The sequence below is a fragment of the Dasypus novemcinctus genome, chromosome 21, assembly GCF_030445035.2.
Source record: "Dasypus novemcinctus isolate mDasNov1 chromosome 21, mDasNov1.1.hap2, whole genome shotgun sequence".
Taxonomy (NCBI): domain Eukaryota; kingdom Metazoa; phylum Chordata; class Mammalia; order Cingulata; family Dasypodidae; genus Dasypus; species Dasypus novemcinctus.
The window spans coordinates 27537758-27557267 of NC_080693.1; positions in this window are offsets into that span (position 1 = coordinate 27537758).

The following is a 19510-nucleotide window of genomic DNA, read 5'->3' on the forward strand; positions in this document are numbered from 1 at the left end:
GGGACCCACCATCCCCTTGGACTCAGCCCCTGCGGTTGCCTCAGCTTCTGGGGTGATATATGGGCCTGGAGCCTGGTCAAGTGGAGCTCATGAGACTCTGTGTGACCTGAGCTGAGGCTTCTGGGAGAAAAAGAAAAACAAAAGTGTGTCTGTCCTCTTGCCCAAAGATTTTAAATGAGAGAAAATAAAGTCTGTCGCTGCTGCCCTATTCTTGCTACCAAGAAAGCCTAAGGCTGAAGACAACTCAGAAAAGGCAGAGCTGGGAGCTGGAAGTGACCTGAGCCCTGAGGGCTGGGCTAAAGACTGCAGGTGCAGGAGGCAGCAGAGGTCCTCTCCACCCTTTGCTTTGGGTCTGTGACAGTTTGGATTAGCTTTTTTGTCACATGTAGTAGAAAAGTTCTGCAGACCCAGTCTTCCACTCAAACTTAAAATTCTGGCCTCATGCCCTGTATGAATTTTCTATTGCTGCTTTAACAAATTACCACAAACTGAGAGGCTTGAAGCAGCACAACATGTCTTCCAGTTTCTGGAGCTCAGAAACTCTAAACTCAAGCAATTGGCAGGGCTGCTTCTCTGAGGCTGTAGAGAAGAGTCTATTTCCTCGCCTCTTCCAGCATCGTAGAGATCACCTGCATTTGTTGGCTCGTGGTCCCTTCCCTGATCTTCAAAGGAGCAGCATAGCATCTTCCTCTCTTCCTCTCTTCCTCTCTCTCTCTATCACCTCTGCTTTTGTTGTCACATCTCCATATCTAACTCTTACTTCTTGCATCCCTCTTATAAATACCCTTGTGATTATATTGGGCTCATCTGGATAATCCAGGAAAATCTCCCTTAAGTACATCTTCCAAGTCCCTTTTGCCATGTAAGATGACATATTCACAGCTTTTGGGGATTAGGAGCTGAGCATCTTTGGGTTCCCCCTACCATGCCCCATTCACTTCTCGACAGGGTGCTGCCACAGGCCTCTCCAGGCTTAGGCTGCTCCCTGGGCCCCAGCTTCCGGCTCTGCTGTTTCTCACCATATCCATGGAGAGATTCTTATTCACCAGATGATACCCTTCTCTGGACAGAAACCTGTAAAGATACCAGGATGGTTGAGGTCACACGGCCCCAAACCTGAGCAGTTTGCTGTCCCTCTCTGGGCCTCAGTCTCCCTTCTGTGCAAGGAGGGGCATGGTTTGATGGTCTCAAGGCCGCTTCCAGCCCTGACCTCCTCCTTCCTAATATAATGAAACCCACGGAGAGACCAGGGTGGGCCAGGCCGGCCCCTCGTCGTCAGTGGTAAGAACGGCAGTTTCCAGAGAGAAGCCACTTGCCCAGGATCGAGCAGCAGGAGCCATAAAGAAAGCCCTCTGCTTGCGTATTCTAATTCAATCAGCACAAATTGAATTTGCACGTAATTTTTAAAACATGACCCATAAAAATATCCACAAGCACCGCTCTACGGGGCCTCCTGGAGGAAAGATGTCTTTGGCGGCCAACAAAAGAGGCTGTTTTGTGCTTTAATCATCCGGCATCCACAGAGGAGACGAGAGGAGGAAGGGCTGGAGGGACACTGTGAAGGCTTGGAAGTCAGTTCTGTGAAACCGTGCCTGTAAAATGTCACCAGGACACGGCAAATTCAAGAAAACCTCCGTCTTCCCCCCTTGGCATTCCAGGGCAAATGAAGGAAAGAAACAACAATTGGAAAAGTCAACCCAAAGCATGCAAGGATGCTAATTTGGGAGACTGGAAAGTCAAAAGGCTGCTAGGTGGGGGCCAAAGGAGGGCCAGACCCTGGGTGGGAGGCCTGCTCTGCCATACTAGCTGGGCGCTTGGGTGAATCTTTCAGTCCACCTGAGCCTCAGTTTTCTTGTCTCTAAAATGGGAATTCTTCTTTCTGCCACATGCATCTCCCCAGTCCAGGCTGGCATCGCCTGGTGATACTCACTGGGGCATGTACAAGCCTCCCTACTGCCCTGCCTCCGGGCTCCCGTCCAGCCCATCCTCCACGCCAGCTTCTAGCACCTTCTGCAGGGTCCCCCAGGCTCTACAGCATGGCAAGCTCTCTGTAATGATTTGGCCCAAGTGCACATCTCCGGCTTCGTTCCCACTCCCGCCCTCTCCACCCTCTGGCCATGCTGAGACTGCTGAACACCTGCTCTCAGGGCCCCCAGGCCTTTACCTCGGCCGCGCCAGTGCCCATGTCTTCCCTCCATCCCCTCCCTCACCCAGGAAAACTCCACTAGGCCCTTCAAACTCCAGTGCTCCACCTGCCACCTCATTCTCCCTGTGAGCGGGTCTTACTCGTCACCCTGTTCAGTTTCCCAGCCTCTCCACCCACGCCACGCCGCAGCATCACCAACTGCTCACCTGCCTCCATGGTCCCGGCTGATGAGTGAGGGCTGATGAGGGGGAGTTTCTGCAGGGGGTGGGAGGGGTACGTGTAATTTCAGGGGACATAGAGCTCTTGATCTACCCTCTGCAACCCAAGGGGTCTAGGAAGCTGGGGTCAAAAATTTGAATCACGCTTTGTGTTCTTTTCAGCTTGTTTTTAAGCATGGGCTTCCATTTTTAATTTGGGGGAAAATTGTAAAGATACAGGGGGAAAGTACAACTGACTCCCATCTACATCTATTTTTCCACCACCCAGAAGTAAACATGTTTTAAGGTTATTTGTTTTATCTTTTTTTTTTTGAGGTACTGGGCTGGGGTTTTAACCCGGGACCTCCTATGTGGGAAGACAGCGTTCAACCACTAAGAGTCACATCGGTTCCCCAGAGCTGGTTTTTTTTGCTTTGCTTGTTGTTTGTGTTTGTTTATTCTAGGAGGCACCGGGAACTGAACCCGGACCTCCCATATGTGAAGCAGGAACTCAACTGCTTGAGCCACATCCACTCTCCTGTTTGATCTTTTTTTAACAAAAAATATAAATGAAACATTACAGCTAGATCCAAAGTTCCTTTTTTCTGCATTCCCAGTTCCATTTCCTTTCCTGCTGCCAGGCAACCATCGTCAAGAATTGGATGTGCACATTTCCAGTCCAATTTTGAAACATTTGTATTAGCACAGGAATCCATGATAATATATAATATTGCTTGCGTGTGTTCATTTGCATATGGTACAGCATATTCTATGAAACTTTCTTCAACATGCTTTCTGCAACTCTCTTTTCTTATTCAACACGAGGGTCTTGACATCTATCGCTTTCACGACGTGAACCGAGTGCATTTCTTTTCATTGCTGTACCATATTCCATGATATGAATATTCCTCATTTACTCACTCATCTTTCTCATATGCTAAAATTTCAGTTGTTTCCAGTTGTTCCTTACAATTGACACTGCAGTAAACAGCCTTGCACTTTCTCTAGGGAAGAAACCTAAACACGGAATTGCTGGGCATTGCGTTATGCTGCGTTTTCGATTCTGCTGGGTATTGCCAAGTTGCTTTACAAAGTGGTTGTGCCAATTCTGGCTACCGCCAGGTTGGTACAGGAGTGTCCACTCCCAGGAGGCCTTTATTTTATAGGTGAGGACACTGAGGCTCAGACATGGGTTTGGAATTGCCTAAGGCCCTGCAGCCAGTCAAAGGGGAAGCCCCTTTTGGGGGCTCAGGTCTCTGAAGACCACGTTAAGAAATACACACTTAGGGGGCCCCTCCCTCTGCTTGGCCAGAGATGAACTCCAGTAACAAATCTGCCCTTGACCTCTGTCTGACCAGTCTATGCCCAACCTTGGGAAACATTTTTATTGGTTTCTCCTTTGCTAGGGGAAGAAAACCCCTCATAATAAAAGTTATTGGCTAATAACAAGTATCCTGGATCATGGAAATTTTGCATACCTTTTTCAACAATAAAGATGAAAACTTGTTTTCCTTTATGAAAAGGATTTCTGTTCTACCGCACTTATCACCCCTGGGAAAGAAATCTGATGTACCTTGACTCTGTTTTACGACCACCTTGGAGACCTGAGACATTATCAACAGAAGCATGAAGAAACTATAGGGATAAAAATTAGACGGAGATGGAGACAGTGATATTCAAATAAATGTTATTATTTGAAATTGGATTTCGTGGCACCAGCTACAGCAGTCATCAGTTAGCGGGAGTGTGAAGGTCACACATCCAGAGGCTGAGCACCAGGCCCTGGGGCTGGATTGCCTTTGTCTGGTAACACTGCTGTTCCACAAGAACGAGTCCACACAGTGAGACTGGGGGGCCCAGGAGGGATGGGGCAGACAAGGCTGACCCGCAGAGGTGGGCCAGCCAGGTGCAAAGCGGGAGGTTCAACCCAGCCGGTCAGACTCAGAACACGGCCACAAAGGGAGACTCTGGGTGGCGCCGGGAACATCCCAGCAGAGATTTCTACAGAGAAGGGTGGAGAAAGACCCTCCCCTGGAAGGACAGACAATGGTCCTCCATCGTCGATGTATGGCCTCTTATCATCCACCAGACTTTAAGCCCCTTGAGTGTTCCATCTTTATTCTGTTCCTTCCTGTTTCCAATGCTTGGAAATGTGCCGAGCACATAATATGTACTCAGTGAATGTTGGTTGTTGAATGAATGAGTCAATTAATCAATCAGGTGTGCATCATCCTGGGCCAGCCTTCCAGGCTGGAGCACGCTCTCTAACATTAGATCACTGCCAAGCTTTCCAGAACTCCTCCAGCCAGATGCCCCCTCCAGGCAGCCTCTCCTGGTTTCTCCAGGGCACTCTGTACTCTCTCCTTTTTGGATGTCCTGATACCTTAGGGAGTTCTCTTACCAACTCTGTTTCAGTCCAGTCCCATAGCCCATCAGTCACCAACCCCTCTCCATTCCACCTTCCCATTCCCCATCCCCAGTGCCTTCCTTGCCGTAGGCCAAACTACCGTCATCTCAGCTGGTCTCCGTGCCTCCAGTCCTACCTCCTTGTAGCAGGTAGTTTTCACCAGGTTATGCTGCAGCAACATATACCCCCTTGATTTTAGAATCTTGTCATGACAAAGATGTATTTTCCACTCGTGTTAGAGTTGGCTGTGGATCTCCTCCACTTGGAGGATCCAGGATCCAGGATCCAGGTTGCAGGTGTAGCCGTGGCCTGAGACATGACACTTTCATGGCAGAGGGAAAAGGCAAGAGTGTGACAGAAAACCTCAGTGCCTCTGTAATCATTTCAAAATATGTCCACAAATACTTTGATATGCCTTCCTTCAGGAGGTGGCACTTGATATCCTCCCCCCTTAAGAGCGGGTTGGACTCAGTGACTCATTTCTAACTACTTGAATAGGGCAAAAGTGCAGCCTGTGATTTCTGAGGCTCGGGCGTAAACGGCACTGTGGCCCTGCCTGTCGTTCTTGGGTCATTTACTCTAGGAAAGCCAGATGCTATGCCATGAGGGTCCTCAAGCACCCCAGGGAGAAAGCCACGTGGTGAGGAACTGAAACCTCCTGCCAAAACCAGCGCGAACTTGCCAGGTGTTAGAGTGAGTCGCCATGAAAGCGGTTCCTCCAACCCCAGGGAAGCCTGCAGCTGACTGCAGCCCTGGCTGAGAGCTCGACAGCAACCTCCAGGGAGACTCAGAGCCTGAACCAACCAGCTAAGCTGCACCCAGAGTCTTTTCCTACAAAAACTGTGTGAGCTAATAAATATGTACAGTATGGGGGTAACACTAAATTTAAGGGAAATTTGTTACACAGCAAGAGATAACCAATGCATCCTTATAAAGCTTCCGCTCAGAAGCATATGTCACTTCCCTTATTTAATTGGCAAAAATGAGTTACGAGATCAGCCTGGCATCAAGTCTGTCTGGAAGCATGGCAAATCATACAGCAATGAATGGGGATGTATAACCCTCTTAAAGAAGGAGTGAATTATTGAAAACAAAAATACAATATACCATGTCCTACCCCACCCATCCTGCTATTCGGTCCCCAGAGAGATAACCCTAAAAGCCAAAGCTGGTCATACCAACCTCTCTGCATAAAAACCCTGAGTGGCTCTCTGATGTCTTCTGTCCATCAGGCCTCCATGCTCTGCCCTTGGCCTTGGTCCCACCCCTCTATCTGCACATGCCTCCATCCCATGATGGATTTGTCTCTTCCCATACCTGTCTCCTTGAGAGCAGGGACCACATCTGATTCATCCCTCTCTCCTGATTATCCAAAACAGTAGCACCAGATGACCTTTAATTTTTCAATGAGTAGATGGAGGGGCTGGCAGAGGAAGGTGAGTAGGTGAGTGGGAGGATGGGGAGATGATTATTTGGAGTTCTCTGGCTATTGCATGTGTGAGCCTTCTCTCTCCAACAGATCAGGAACTTCTATCTCAGAGCAACGGCCTGAGAATCAGGACATCTGTGTCCAAATCCTGGTTTTGCCTTGTCAGGATGTGGTGTCATTGAGAAAGACCAAAGTTATAATAATTGACATTATAATCATTATAATCACTGAAGTCCTCATAATCCTATGAGGAACAAAGTTAAAATGACATTGTGCTTTATAAACTGATGAGTACTGCCCTGATGAGCTGTGCCCCCTCCTGCCACCTCCCATGTGCTACAGATAAGCATGGAGCTGGGCCACGGGTGTCCTGCGCTTTCTTTTTTAAGATTTATTTTATTTTATTTATCCCCCACCTCCTTGCTGCCTGGGCTTGCTATCTGCTCTCTTTGTCCATTCACTGCACATTCTTTTGTGTCTGCTTCTTTTCTTCTTGTCTTCTCTTTAGGAGGCAATGGGAATCAATCCTGAAACCTTCTGAAGTGTGAGAGAGGCCCTCGATTGCTTAAGCCACCTCCCTGGTTTGTTGTGTCTCTCACAATCTTTCCTCTGTCTCTCTTTTTTGTTGTTGTTGCATCATCTCGTTGTCAGCTCATGGCGCAGGCCAGCTCGCCTTCACAAGGAGGCCCCAGGAACCAAACCCAGGACCCCCTATATGGTAGACAGGAGCCCAATTGCTTGAGCCACATCTGCTTCCCTGTCCTGCACTCTTGAGAGCTTTCTCTGAGTGACCATAGGCTGCCTGTGGTTTGGTTGCCAAGAAAATCAGAAGATGGGAAGTGGACATGGCTCAATTGATAGAGTGTCCGCCTACCATATGGAAGGTCCAGGGTTTGATACCCAGGGCCTCCTGGCCCATGTGGTGAGCTGACTCACATGCAGGGCTGCCATGTGCAAGGAGAGCCATGCCACGCAGGAGTGTCCCCCAAGTAGTGCCCCATGTGCAAGGAGTGCACCCTTCAAGGAGAGCTGCCCCATGCAAAAAAAGCCAGCCTGCCCAGGTGTACATACACGAAGAGCTGATGCAGCGAGATGATGCAATGAAAAGAGACAGAAATTCCCAGTACCGCCTGACAAGAATGCAAGCCGACACAGACGTACACACAGCAAATGGACAGAGAGCAGACAATGAGGGGGAAGGGGAGAGAAATAAATAAAATAAATCTTTATAAAAAAAATGAAAAGAAAAAAAAAGAAAATCGGAAGATTGGGACCTGGGGAGTGGAGGAGAGGCAGATGCCAGAACCTGCCCCTTGAGGCCCCACAACTCCTCCGGAAGGTAGTCCCTGGATGGGAATATCCCCAGGCACTTTCTTTCTTACAATTACAAGCACAGTTGTGACACTGGCCACCTTTCTGAGTGCCACCAGGCACTGTGACACCCAAAGCTTGGGGTCAGGAGGGGTGTGGTGGGTTGAATCATGCACCTCAACAAGACGTGCTCTTCACCTTCACTGGGTGCCTGTGGTGTGGACCCATCTGTAGAAGGACCCACTGAAGATGTTTGCATCAGCTGAGGTGTGGACTCATTTGTGAATGGGATCTTTATGATCCTATCTAGGAGTTGCCAAACTGAACCAGGCTAGGCCTTCAACTGTATCCCCGGAGGCCTTATTTAAAAAGTCAAGCTTTAGAGAAGCCAACAGGAGGAGACCAAGGATGGGGAAGCCCAGATCGCCACAGACTCTGGGGAAAGCTTGGCCTTGTCGACCCCTTGATTTTGGACATCCAGCCTCCCAAACCAGGGGACAATAAGTGCTTGTTGTTTAAGCCAAGCCAGCATGTTTGTCATAGCAGCGTGGCAAACTAAGACAAGGGCAGGTGGGTCATCTACCCTGCCCACGGCGTGGACTCTCAGCAGTCACGTTTCCACAGCATGACTCTAGCCCCGGCCACAGCTACAGGGTCCAGAGAGGAACACCTGGCCCAAGGTGAGCTTGCAATGCTAAACTGAGATACTAAGCCTGAGAATTTTGGAGCTAAGTCACCTTAAAGACAGGGGCCTCTGAGGGGCTTCCACAAACTCCTACTACTTGTCATATATTTCTTTATGGCCTAAGCTCATCAGAGATGGTTTTTGTCATTTGCAACAGAAGGATCCTGTAAGCCTCACAACAAACCCCTAAGAAAGCTTTCATTGTGCCCATTTCACAGATGAAAATACTGAGAAGCTGAGTGGTGAAGTGACTTGCTCAAGGTCCTCAGCTAAGAAGTAAAGAGGAATAACAAGTCCTCGCGCATCCCATTATCTTGCGTGGTCCTCCCAACAGCCCCACCGGATTGAAGGGCAGGGGTGATCACCCCTAATTTACAGATGAGCAAACTGAGGCTCAAAAGGAGAAGTGCCTTTCCCAAGGTCACACAGTGAGTGAGAGTCAGGACCAGGACTCAAGGCAGTTTTCAGATGCCTGCCTGCCCCTGCCCCTACTCCCAGGGGCCCTGCCAGCATCTCCCCAAAGTGCTGAACTTGGCCCCAAAATCGACCTAATGGCCCAGAAAAAGAAGTCGTTTGGCCATAGACCTGCTTCTTGAGCAAGCAAAGGGCTGGCCGCAGGCCCCAGCCTAGGAAAGGAGGGGGCTTCGTCAGGGTGCAGGCGCCTGTCCAGCCGACGTCCACCCTCTCGTATTATATTTCTCGGCATTGCTGCTGAGAGAGCACCTGAGCTTCATCCCTGCAGCCACCTGACACCCACGGAGCCTCGGCTACAGCCGGGAGGTGCGGGGCCCGGGAAGCAGACTGCGCGCTGGGTGACCCGGGTGCCCGAGTCCTGCACACCTGTGGGAGGTGGAGCCCGGGAAGCAGACTGCGCGCTGGGTGACCCGGGTGCCCGAGTCCTGCACACCTGTGGGAGGTGGAGCCCGGGAAGCAGACTGCGCGCTGGGTGACCCGGGTGCCCGAGTCCTGCACACCTGTGGGAGGTGGAGCCCGGGAAGCAGACTGCGGGCTGGGTTACCCGGGTGCCCGAGTCCTGCACACCTGTGGGAGGTGGAGCCTTGGCTGACCCCACCTTCTGTAAAAGGTCCAGAAACACACACCAGGAAGAAGGTCAGAGAAGCAAGGCTTATCAGCAGATGAGTGGCTGCAGATCCGCTTAGTAGGGAAAAGCGCTCCCCAGGATTTAGCCAAATGCAAGTTCAGTGCCCCTGTCAGAGAGGAGGTGCCCAATGAGCCACACCGCCCCTTCTCTCAGGACCCCCCTCTTCCCCTGCCTCATTACCACACGGCATGACTGGGAGCCTGCCAGGCCGGCCGGGGAGACTCGACACCGTCTGTGTTTCCCTCTTGTTGAGAAGATGAACAAGCGATCAAATTGACCTTGTAGCAAGCCCCCCACATGTTTTGGGTGATGCACAAGCATTTCCTCTAATCCTCATGGCAATCCCATGGAACTATGTATGAGGTTACCATTTCACAAACAGACTTTTAAAATGAGGCTTAAAAAAGATGAGGAATCCGAGCTCATTAATTGCTAAAACCAGAATCAGAACCCAGGTCTTCACAGCATCGACTACTTACAATGATACTAGTATTAGTAACAACTATACACTGAATTCTTCCAATGAGCCAAGTACTGTTCTGTGCCCTTTGCTTATTGAATGAGATGCTAAAGGGAGAACCCTCCTGGGGTCTCTGTTTCAGCAGAGGACCCTGTTTTAGTCATCTATTGCTGTGTAACAAACACTCCAGAACTCAGAGGCTTTAAAACATGAATTATTATTTCTCACAATTCTCTGGATTGGCTGATCTTCTGCCCCATGTTAGTTGGCCAGGATGACCAGTGTAGCTGGATTCAGTTGGCCAAAGCATGTGCTGTCCAAGAGGGCCTGTCTCACATGTTGCGTCTGTCAGCCAGCACTTCTACTTCTCCTCCTCTGTGGCCTCTCTTCCCTTGTGGACCTCTCGGTGGGGCCACTTTTTCCAGCAGAAGGGCCTGGGCTTCCTTCCAGCATCGTGACAGGGCTCCAAGAGAGCCAACTGGAAGCTGGCAAGTCTCTGAAGGGCCAGATGCGGAACTGTTGATCAATGCCGGCCCCACGGTCAGTCCAGATTCAAGAGGAGGGGAGATGAGCTCCCTCTTTTGGTGGAGGATGCATGTGTATGCAAGGAGGGGAGGGATTATTGTTGGCCACCTTTGGAAACTCTTTCCTGCAGACACAAAGTCGAGCACAAGGGTGTTCGGTGCCCATGCACTATAGAGATGTGCCGGGTCATCTCTGAAGATCAAGGGATGACAAAAAAAAAAAAATCCTATCTGGCAATCTTTTGTCCATCGCCCACCTTGAAAGTTCATAAAGGAAGGCTTGAGAATTGATGAGGAAAGCATAGAAGGTGAAGAAGTCCTTTGAGAAGAAGTTCTATGCCATTTTCTTTCTTCTCCCCGTGGCACAGGGAGTGCTTCCTTCACCTTAAGCCAAGGGAAGGCTTCAAGACAAGCTCAGGCTGAGCCATCTAGAATCTGGGGAGTGCAGAGACTGGTAATTCACTGACCCCCAAAAAGACTCCAGTGTTGACTGAAGGGATGTCCCAGCAAGGAGAGGGGCTGCAAGAGTTCCACTTCCTTGAGAGTAAGGCAGAGACCTGGGCTTCTCCTCACTGGCTATGGTCTCCACTCTGGGAGGAAGTTAATTCCAAAGGGCCTTCACCCAAGAGATCCACCTTAGAGGGAGACGAGCCCCTCAGAGTCTATTGGGAAAGGACAACAGGAAGCTGGGGGCTGAAGGGGACCACCCATGTTAGAGAAATGCAGTCAGATGTTCCCAAGCAGCCCCCAAAGTGTGCAATAAGAAAGGGTCAGTGTTGGAATGCACCACACCAAGGAGCACCGAGCTGTTGGAGGTTCTACCTGCCCTGGGCGCATTTCCCCTTGCCTCTCCTCCTCCCCCAGCTCCCACCCTGGGGGGCCAGAGGCAGGTTAGGAGGAGAGAAGGAGAAGGGGGAGGAGAAGGAGGGGAGGAGGAGGAGGGAGAGGAGGAGGGGGAGGGGGAGAAGGAGAGGAGGAGGGAGAGGGGGAGGGAGAGGGGGAGGAGGGGAGGGGGAGGAGGAGTGGGAGGGGGAGGAGGAGGGAGAGGAGGAGGGGGAGGGGGAGGAGGAGGGAGAGGAGGAGGGGGAGGAGGGGAGGGGGAGGGAGAGGGGGAGGAGGGGAGGGGGAGGAGAGGGCTGGAAATTTTAGAGAAGCCCAACCGTGGTCCACTTTCCCCACAGCAGGTGTCCCAGCCCCAGGCAGGCTCAAGCTAAGGAGCAGCTGGGAAGAGAAAGTTGTTTTGAATTCGATGAGAGACTGAAGCTTCAACAGTATAAAAGACCAGACTTTTTAATAGCTAGAGAAAAAAAAAATGAGGCTATTCATTAATCCCTAAGAATGACCAGAAAACTAGAGGATGTGCAGAAGATTTCATATGAGACAAGGAAAGAATTATTCAATAGAATGAATTAATGGGGCAGAGTTAAATTACTTTCTGCTTGCAGCCTACCAATTCCAGTTCAGTTTCTAAACTGGTTTCAGGTATTTTCTCAGTTTAGTGCAATAGTTAAGATCATGGGTCTCAAGCCAGGCTTCCCAGGCCGCCTAGGATTTAATCCCAGCTCTTATCCTCCCTGTGCCTTGTTCATGAAAAATGGGACTAGTAATAGACCTACAGGGCTGTGGCAAAAAGGCGAAAACTAAGGAATTAGGCGCATACAGTAGAGGCTGCCTCATAGTAAGATGCTATTGTTATTTGCCCCCTACAATCCTAATAAGATGGGATTATTCCCATTTTACTGAGGGTCAGAGACATTAAGGAGATTGTTCAGGGTCACACAGCTAGTAAATGATGGTAATGGAATTTGAAGCCTGGTCACTCAAACTGCAGATTCCCCGGTTCTTTACAATCAGGCTATGTGTCCTCCTTTGTTGTTTTTGTTTGTATGTTTGTTTTTAAAGATTTATTTATTTATTTCTCTCCCCTTCCCTGCCCCCCCCCCCACCAGTTGTCTGTTCTCTGTGTCTATCTGCTGCATGTTTTTCTTTGTCCGCTTCTGTTGTTGTCAGTGGCACGGGAATCTGTGTTTCTTTTTGTTGCATTATCTTGTGTCAGCTCTCCGTGTGGGCGGCGCCATTCCTGGGCAGGCTGCACTTTCTTTCCCGCTGGGCGGCTCTCCTTACGGGAGCACTCCTTGTGCGTGGGGCTCCCCTATGTGGGGGACACCCCTGCGTGGCAGGGCACTCCTTGCGTGCATCAGCACTGCGCATGGGCCAGCTCCACACGGGTCAAGGAGGCCCGGGGTTTGAACCGCGGACCTCCCATGTGGTAGACGGACACCCTAACCACTGGGCCAAGTCCGCTTCCCATGTCCTCCTTTGTGATCTTAGAAAAGACCCAATCTCTCTGAGACCTAGTATTCTTAACTCTAAAGTGGGGATATAAATAATTCCTAGTGCATAGAATTTATGTGAGATTAAATTAGTTAACTCACATAAAGCCCTTACAACAATCCTAAATAAAGATTGTTGTTAGCATGGTATAGCCAGTCTCTCAGTGTTCAAATGCCAGCTGTGTGACCTTGGGCAAGCTACTTAACTTCTCTGGGCTTCAATTCCTCATTTCTGAAATAGGGTAAGAATAATACCTACTTTTATAGTGATATGAAGATTAAATATGTCAATTTATAAAGCACTTAGACTGATGTCTGATTCATAGTAAGTGCTATAAAAGGGCTCAGAAGAGCCTGAGCTGGGGTTCAAAGCCAAGTCTGTCAAATCCCAGAATCTACATACTTTCTATTGCACCCCAGGGGATGCAATTGTAAAAGCCACTGAACATGATCAAGAAACACCACCACCACCACCACCACCCCCCTCCCCAAACTGTCAGAAAGTCCCAGAAATGCATGGTCAATTGCATTGTTTCATACCCTCTAATTGGTAAGGGACTTGTTAGTCTCCCTCACCCAAAACCATGGGAGGAGGGAAGGACTGCCGACCTGCCCACCCCCAGCTGCCGGGGTCCACAGATGAAATCCTGGGCTGGGCTGTTGGGTTCCATTTCCTTCCACAGCAAGAAAACAGGGCCCCTTGGTTATTTTCCGGGATTTATGGTTTTGAATTGTCTCTCAAATCTAAAGTCCAAAATTTCTGTGCGCCTGCATCTGGGAGAAAACGCACTCATTTCCAGAGCTGCTGGGGTTTGAATCCAGCCAAAAACGGCGGGTTCCTAACCCTCAAGGGGACACCTTCTTTCCTGGTCGCCTTGCTGGACCCCCTCCCATGTCTGCTTGAGAGAGGAGGTCGAATGGGGAAGGTGCACCGTGGAGGGCTGGTGATGGGAGAGGAGGGAAGGCGAAGGGGTGTGTGCAGCTCGTCCACGGCCAAGGGCTTGAGCCAGAGGGCGAGGTGCTCCGTAGCCATCTCAGTAACGCAAACTGCTGTTTATGGAGCACCTGCTGTAGGCCAGACCCTGCTCCCCCGGGCCCTTCGGATTCATCATCTTTAATCCTTACAGAGCAGGCATCACTATCCTCAGAAAAGCCACTGACATGCTCAAGTTGTTAAGCATGAAGGAGAGGCTCATACCAGATCTGCTAGACCCTAGAGCACCAAGGAGCCAAACAGAGTCTGGGTAAGTGAAGGCTCTGCCAGTCCGCCCATGTTTGAAGCCCAGATCTGCTGTTTCCAGGCTGCATGACTGGACCAATTTCTCCCTGTGTCTACATTTCCCATTAAATGGGGATAATGAGAATTCCCATCTCAGAGAGCGGCTATAAGGATTAAATGAGTTGGTGCCTCTGCAGTGTCTACAACAATGCCCGGCACACGTGAGCATGACACGAGTGGGGCCTGACCAGGGCTTGCACCCCGGCAGGCATACAGTACCCCCAGGACCAGGTCCCCTTCCCGAAGGCCTGAGAAGTGTCTCTGGCCAGCAGTTCTCAAAGTGTGTTCCCCTGACCAGCAGCCGCAGCACCTGGGAACCTGCCAGAAATGCAAATGCTCAGGCCCCACCCCAGACGCACAGAAGCAGAAGCGGTGGCAGCCCAGCGACCGTGCGTGAACAAGTCCTCCAGGGGATTCGGGTCCTGGTCGTGGTTGAGAGCCAGGGCTCCAGGCAGGAGGGTTTAGCTTGGGTTTCTGAGTCGGGCAGACCTAAGTTCAAACCTTGACCGAGGTCTTTTCTGGGGTGAGTTAGGGGGAGCCTGAACCTTTGTGGTTCTTCTTAGCGATCTCACCTGAAAGCTGCCGTGAGGATCAGATGGGCTGGTGGGTTGAAGGTGCTTCTTAAACTCTAGGGTGCTGCACAAAGGTGAGTTATGTCACAAAAGTCACATCCCCCTCTAGACGTCCCCTGGAGACCACCTCCCTGGGGCCGACCCTACCTGGGAGGATGCCCAAAATTTGGGGTGACTGAGAGAGGGAAAGGACCTGGTAAACACTCGCTGCCTCTGCCCCACCGCTCAGGAAGCAGCTGGACGCTCCCCTGGAGTCACGGCGTGTGGGAAAACGAAGTTACCGTAGAGCAGAAAGCTGCAGACCAGGATGCGGGGACAATGAGGAGGACATGGTGTCAGGACCAGGCAGGCGGGGCCTGAGGAGAACCTGTGCCAGGCCGGATTCCGCAGCCTCGCTCCAGGCCTGAGCTGGTCCATGACTCCCAGTTCAGTGCTCCTGAAATGTCCCCATCCTGAACACAGCTCCCGAGTCCTAAGTCCCTCAGACTCTGCGGGTGGGGATGGCAGGGGGCCAGCAGGACCCTCCGTCAGGCTGCTGTGGCCAATACCAGATGGCCCTGCAGCCTGGGCTGGCAGGTCTGGGAGGGCTGCTGGGCGCAGGCCAGGACTCACGCTTCCCCCTGCCATTTATTTCAACAGCTGAGGAAGGTCACTTTGGCAAGACTCTATCGCACAGGGAATCTGCCCCAGGCTTCCCAAGCAAACCTTTTCTGCTTCTCCACCGGGAGGGTTTTGCAGGCCCTGCCTTCTGCCTGGGAGACTGGGAGAGACCAGCTGGGTTCTGCGAAAAGCCAGAGCCTCCAGGCAAAGCGCGGTTCCCCCAGAGCTCCGCAAGGACGAAGCTGTGCCAGCTTTCCACTGCATCTTTGAAGGGCTGAGAACAAGGGGCTCCTCCAGACCTGACTCTGGCAGCTGGAGGCCCTGCGGCCAGAAGTTTCTCAGCTCAGTGCCTGCCCCCCACCCGGCAGAGCAGCCCCCACCTGCGCAGCTCGTTCGCTCCACGAAGGAGAGGGGGAGGCAGATGAGGCCGCGCCCTCGAGGCCAGCTCTGTCCCCAGGCCCTCCTCCTCCTCAGCCACTCATCTGCTTTCGCCCACCGGCCCTGGCAGGCAGCTCCCTGCCTCATGAGCAGGCCGTGCTCCCTGACAGACCTGACCAGGGCTGGCTCCAAGGGTGTGCGGCCCATGCGGTCACCAGGGACCTGGGCTTGGTCTCCACTCGGGCCGCCTTGACACTCAATTCTTTAATTTTCATTTTGCACACTCAGATCCACAAATCAGGTAGCCGCTCCTGGGTCTGGCCTAGATGAGACCTTTATCTTGAACGAAAATCAGTCTCCGGGTAACTTTCCCCATTTATTCCTGCTGCACCACCAAGGGCCTCAGGCCAGATCGGCTCCTTCTGCCCGGGCTGGGCCTGGAGAATTCCACAGACCGCCCGAGGCCGGGACTCGGTGAGCGGAGCCCAGGGCGCAGCTTAACAGGCGCTCCCGCGGTCAGGCTGGTTCCAGGCTGGCCAGGCCCCTCCACCCCAGCGTGGACTCCCGCCTCCTTCCCGGCACCCACTGGACACAAGCTTCAGCTCTCTGGGTCCATCAAGCCTGGTCCGGTCTTAACCATTATCCCCCCACCTGAGGCAGGCACCCTGGCCAGGCCAAAGATCTCCCCACCCCTCTCGGTAGCATTTGTGGGCTCTCCAGGCCTTCAAGTGTGGCCCAGGAAAGAGCAGCCTCGGATCACCGGGAGCTAGAGGAAAGGCAGCGGGCCCTCCCACACCCACAGCTCGGCCTCTGCATTTTACCCGGACCCCCAGGGGGTCGTGCGAGCAGCGCCGGCTTAAGGGACCTCAGGAGTCCAGCATCCTACCCCCACCCTGGTCAGCTTCCCAAACCTCCCGCTCCGGACCCTGAAATCCTGTCTCCGCACCTGTGGAGCCCCACCTAGCTGCCGCGTTCCAGCGCTTTCCCTCCTTTCTCACTCCTTTCTACCTTTTAAATATTGGTTTTTCTTAGTTTAAAAAAGTATTTTTCATTTTTAAAAAGTGTTTTTTCTTTGTAAAAGGTATTTTTTTATTTAAAAAAAATTTTTAAAGCTCTCCCACAACCCCCTCCCCCAAATCCTGGCCCCCACGTCTGCGCATGCAGGAGCTTCCAAGTTGGCATCACCCCCAGGATATCAGCCCCTCCTTTCAAATCGGGGTCACCTCAGACCCCCAGAGCCCCCAGGGAGGCAGAGCTGGAGGGGACCTCGGACATGACAGGGAGCAACCCCACCTCCCCACTGTAGGGCAGCAAGAGTCAGGCCCGAGGAGCCGAGGGCGCCCTCGAGGCAAGCCGCAGCTCGGCAGCGCCCGGCTCCCTTGGATCTGGGGTCTCTGCAGCCTCCCACAGATCCATCCTCGGCCCCTCGTTTCCTTGGCACCTTCTCCAGGAGCCGTTTCTGATCTATGCACCAACTCCATCAACCCATTCATCTCTTCCTCGGCAAGGGCGGCTTCCCTTTGCAGGGACACTCGGTGGTCACTCACAAGCCCGGGAGCTCAGCAGCTCATGCCCCTGGGAAGGTCCTGGGCTTTGGGGCCCGAGAAACCAGAGTTCTGGTCCCTGTGGTATCCCTGAACTGCTGTGTGACCTCAGGCAAGTCCCTTTCCTTCTCTGAATCTGTTTTCCATCTGTAAAAGAGGTTAAAAATACTGTCTACAGGGGTATGAGAGTAAATTAAATCATAAAAGGGAAAGAGTTTATTATTATTACTTCACAAGAGTATTGATTTACCTCTACTAGACTAAAAGGACGGCACTATGTTCCCTTCCCTCTTCACTAGGCAGCAGCTCTTAGCACAGGACTGGGAATACATTGAGTGCTAAGCAAACACAGTAACAAACTATATATACATATGTATATCCCTTTCTATTAACCTCAGCTTAACACATTTTATGAAATGTAGTAACAGGAGGGAAACTAACGTGCCCCAGCACCCACCCCATGCCAAGCACTTCATGTATATTATCTCATTTAACCGTCTCATTAGCCCTATAAATAGATGTTATTATCCCCATGTTGCAGGAGAGGAAACTGACATTCAGAGAGGTCAGGTAATTTGTCCAAGGTCACACAGTGACAGAGCCAGAACTTGAAATTGGGTCTGTGCCTTCAAAGCCCAAGTACCTCCCATGTACCACCCTCTCTGAGCCCTGTGCCCCAAGCTACTGTGTTCAGAGCTACTGGAAGTGACTGACCTCTGCAGGCATTGCCCCCAGCCTTGGAATAGCTTTCTGTTTGGACAAAAAGTAGGTTAGAACTCTGAGCTGGTTTCCTCCTAGAAATATCCTGACAAATCTTAACTACCTGGCATAGCTTCGCTTTGGGGATGTCCAAAATCTTTCCCCATGATTATTTGTGATTATTTGTAACCTTCATGCGGCACGTGCCACTTCTTCCACAATGGGGTACTGGAAATTCTCACCCCCTGGGCATCCTCCAGGCCCTCTTGATACTCCAAAAACAGCCTCTGGGGGGTGCTGACTCCCACAACCCCCTCCCAGCCTTCGCCAGGCCCCGGCCGATGCCGCGAGGCTCTGCCGGGTCCCGCTTCAGAAATGAGGGTGGTATTCCCAAGTGCTGCAGGGAGAGGTGGTGAGGTCTTGGGCCCGGCGGGCAGGGCTGCCGGCAGAGAGCCCTCAGCTGACCTCCCCCTCCAGGGATTGCTCTGCCGAAGAGCCCGCCTCACCCAAGGCCACGGCCCCTTCCTGGGGCAGCCACAACCAATGACTGATCAACGCAGGGTAAAAAGACCTGGCTTTCGAGCCCCAGTGTGAACCGCTGTAGAGGGTCATCCGGGTTCCAGGGCCCCGCATGGAGCTGGCTGAGGCCATCGCCAAGGACGGCCTGGCAGCGCAACTTCTCCCTCCACCCAGTCCCACTTCCTTCCTCTCCCTTCCTAAGAGCACCTGCAAATAGGGACCTTGCACACTCAGAGTCTGCTTCCCAGGGAATCCAACCCAAGGCAGCTCTCAGAGAAGCAGGAGCTGTCCCCTGAAGCAAAACAGAGGAGCCACCTGCCCCGGGGCCTCTGCCTGAGCCCACCTGTGGCTGAGGAAGGAACACGGGCGTCCAGGCTCTCACCAACCCCTCTCGACCACCAGGGCCTCGTCTTTCCAACCCATCGCAGCTCCTCCCCGCCTACCTCCCTGGGCTCTCGCCAGGATCAGGCCAGCAAGGAGGTGTGAAAGTTCCTTGTAGGCTGCAAAAGCCTGCGCCCATGGGACAGGCTGCTAGAATGGATTCTCACTAGCTCGGAAGCGAAGAGCGCCTGTGCTCCCTGCCCTGCCGCCAGTTCCTCTCCCCGTCACGGTGCCAGGAGCCCTGCCTGCCTGTTTTACCCCCCAAACACCAGCTGCCTGGCGAAGACCGATTTCTGACTGCGGGGGAGGCAGCAATGATTCCCAAGGGCAGCAGAAATTTCCCCTGCGTGAATGGAGCCAGGGCTCAGCTGGCACAGGGCAGGGCCTCCCCCGAAGGCTTGCACCCACGAGCCCCATGCCAGCTCCCCATCACCCGGCAACAGCCTGCCCAGTGGAGACCATGGCCCTGCCCAGACCTGGGCGCACGGCTGGGGTGCTCTTGTCTGGTGTCTGGAAAGCTCAGCTCTCGGGTGCTGTGTCAGTTTCCTGTGGCTTCTGTAACAAACGGCGACAAGCTGGGTGGCTTAAAGCAATAGAAATCTATTCCTTTGTGGCTCTGGAGGCTACCATGTCCAAAACCAAGGTGTCGGCAGGGCCACGTTCCCTCGGGGGGCTCCGGGGAGAGGCTGCCCCCGCCCCTCCCAGGCTCTCGGGGTTGTTGGCGTGCCCGGGCACCGGGCCGTATCGCTCCACTCTCTGCCGCCATCTGTGTACAATCTCGCTCTAGGTCCCCTTAGGAGGAGCCCTGGGATGGTTGTAGAGCCCGCCCGGATGACCGCCTCCCCTCATTTGCCATAGAAGGTAACCTCTGCGGGTCCCAGGGATTAGCACGTGGACACGTCTTTGGGGGCTCCACCATCTAACCCCACAGACTCGGTGGGACC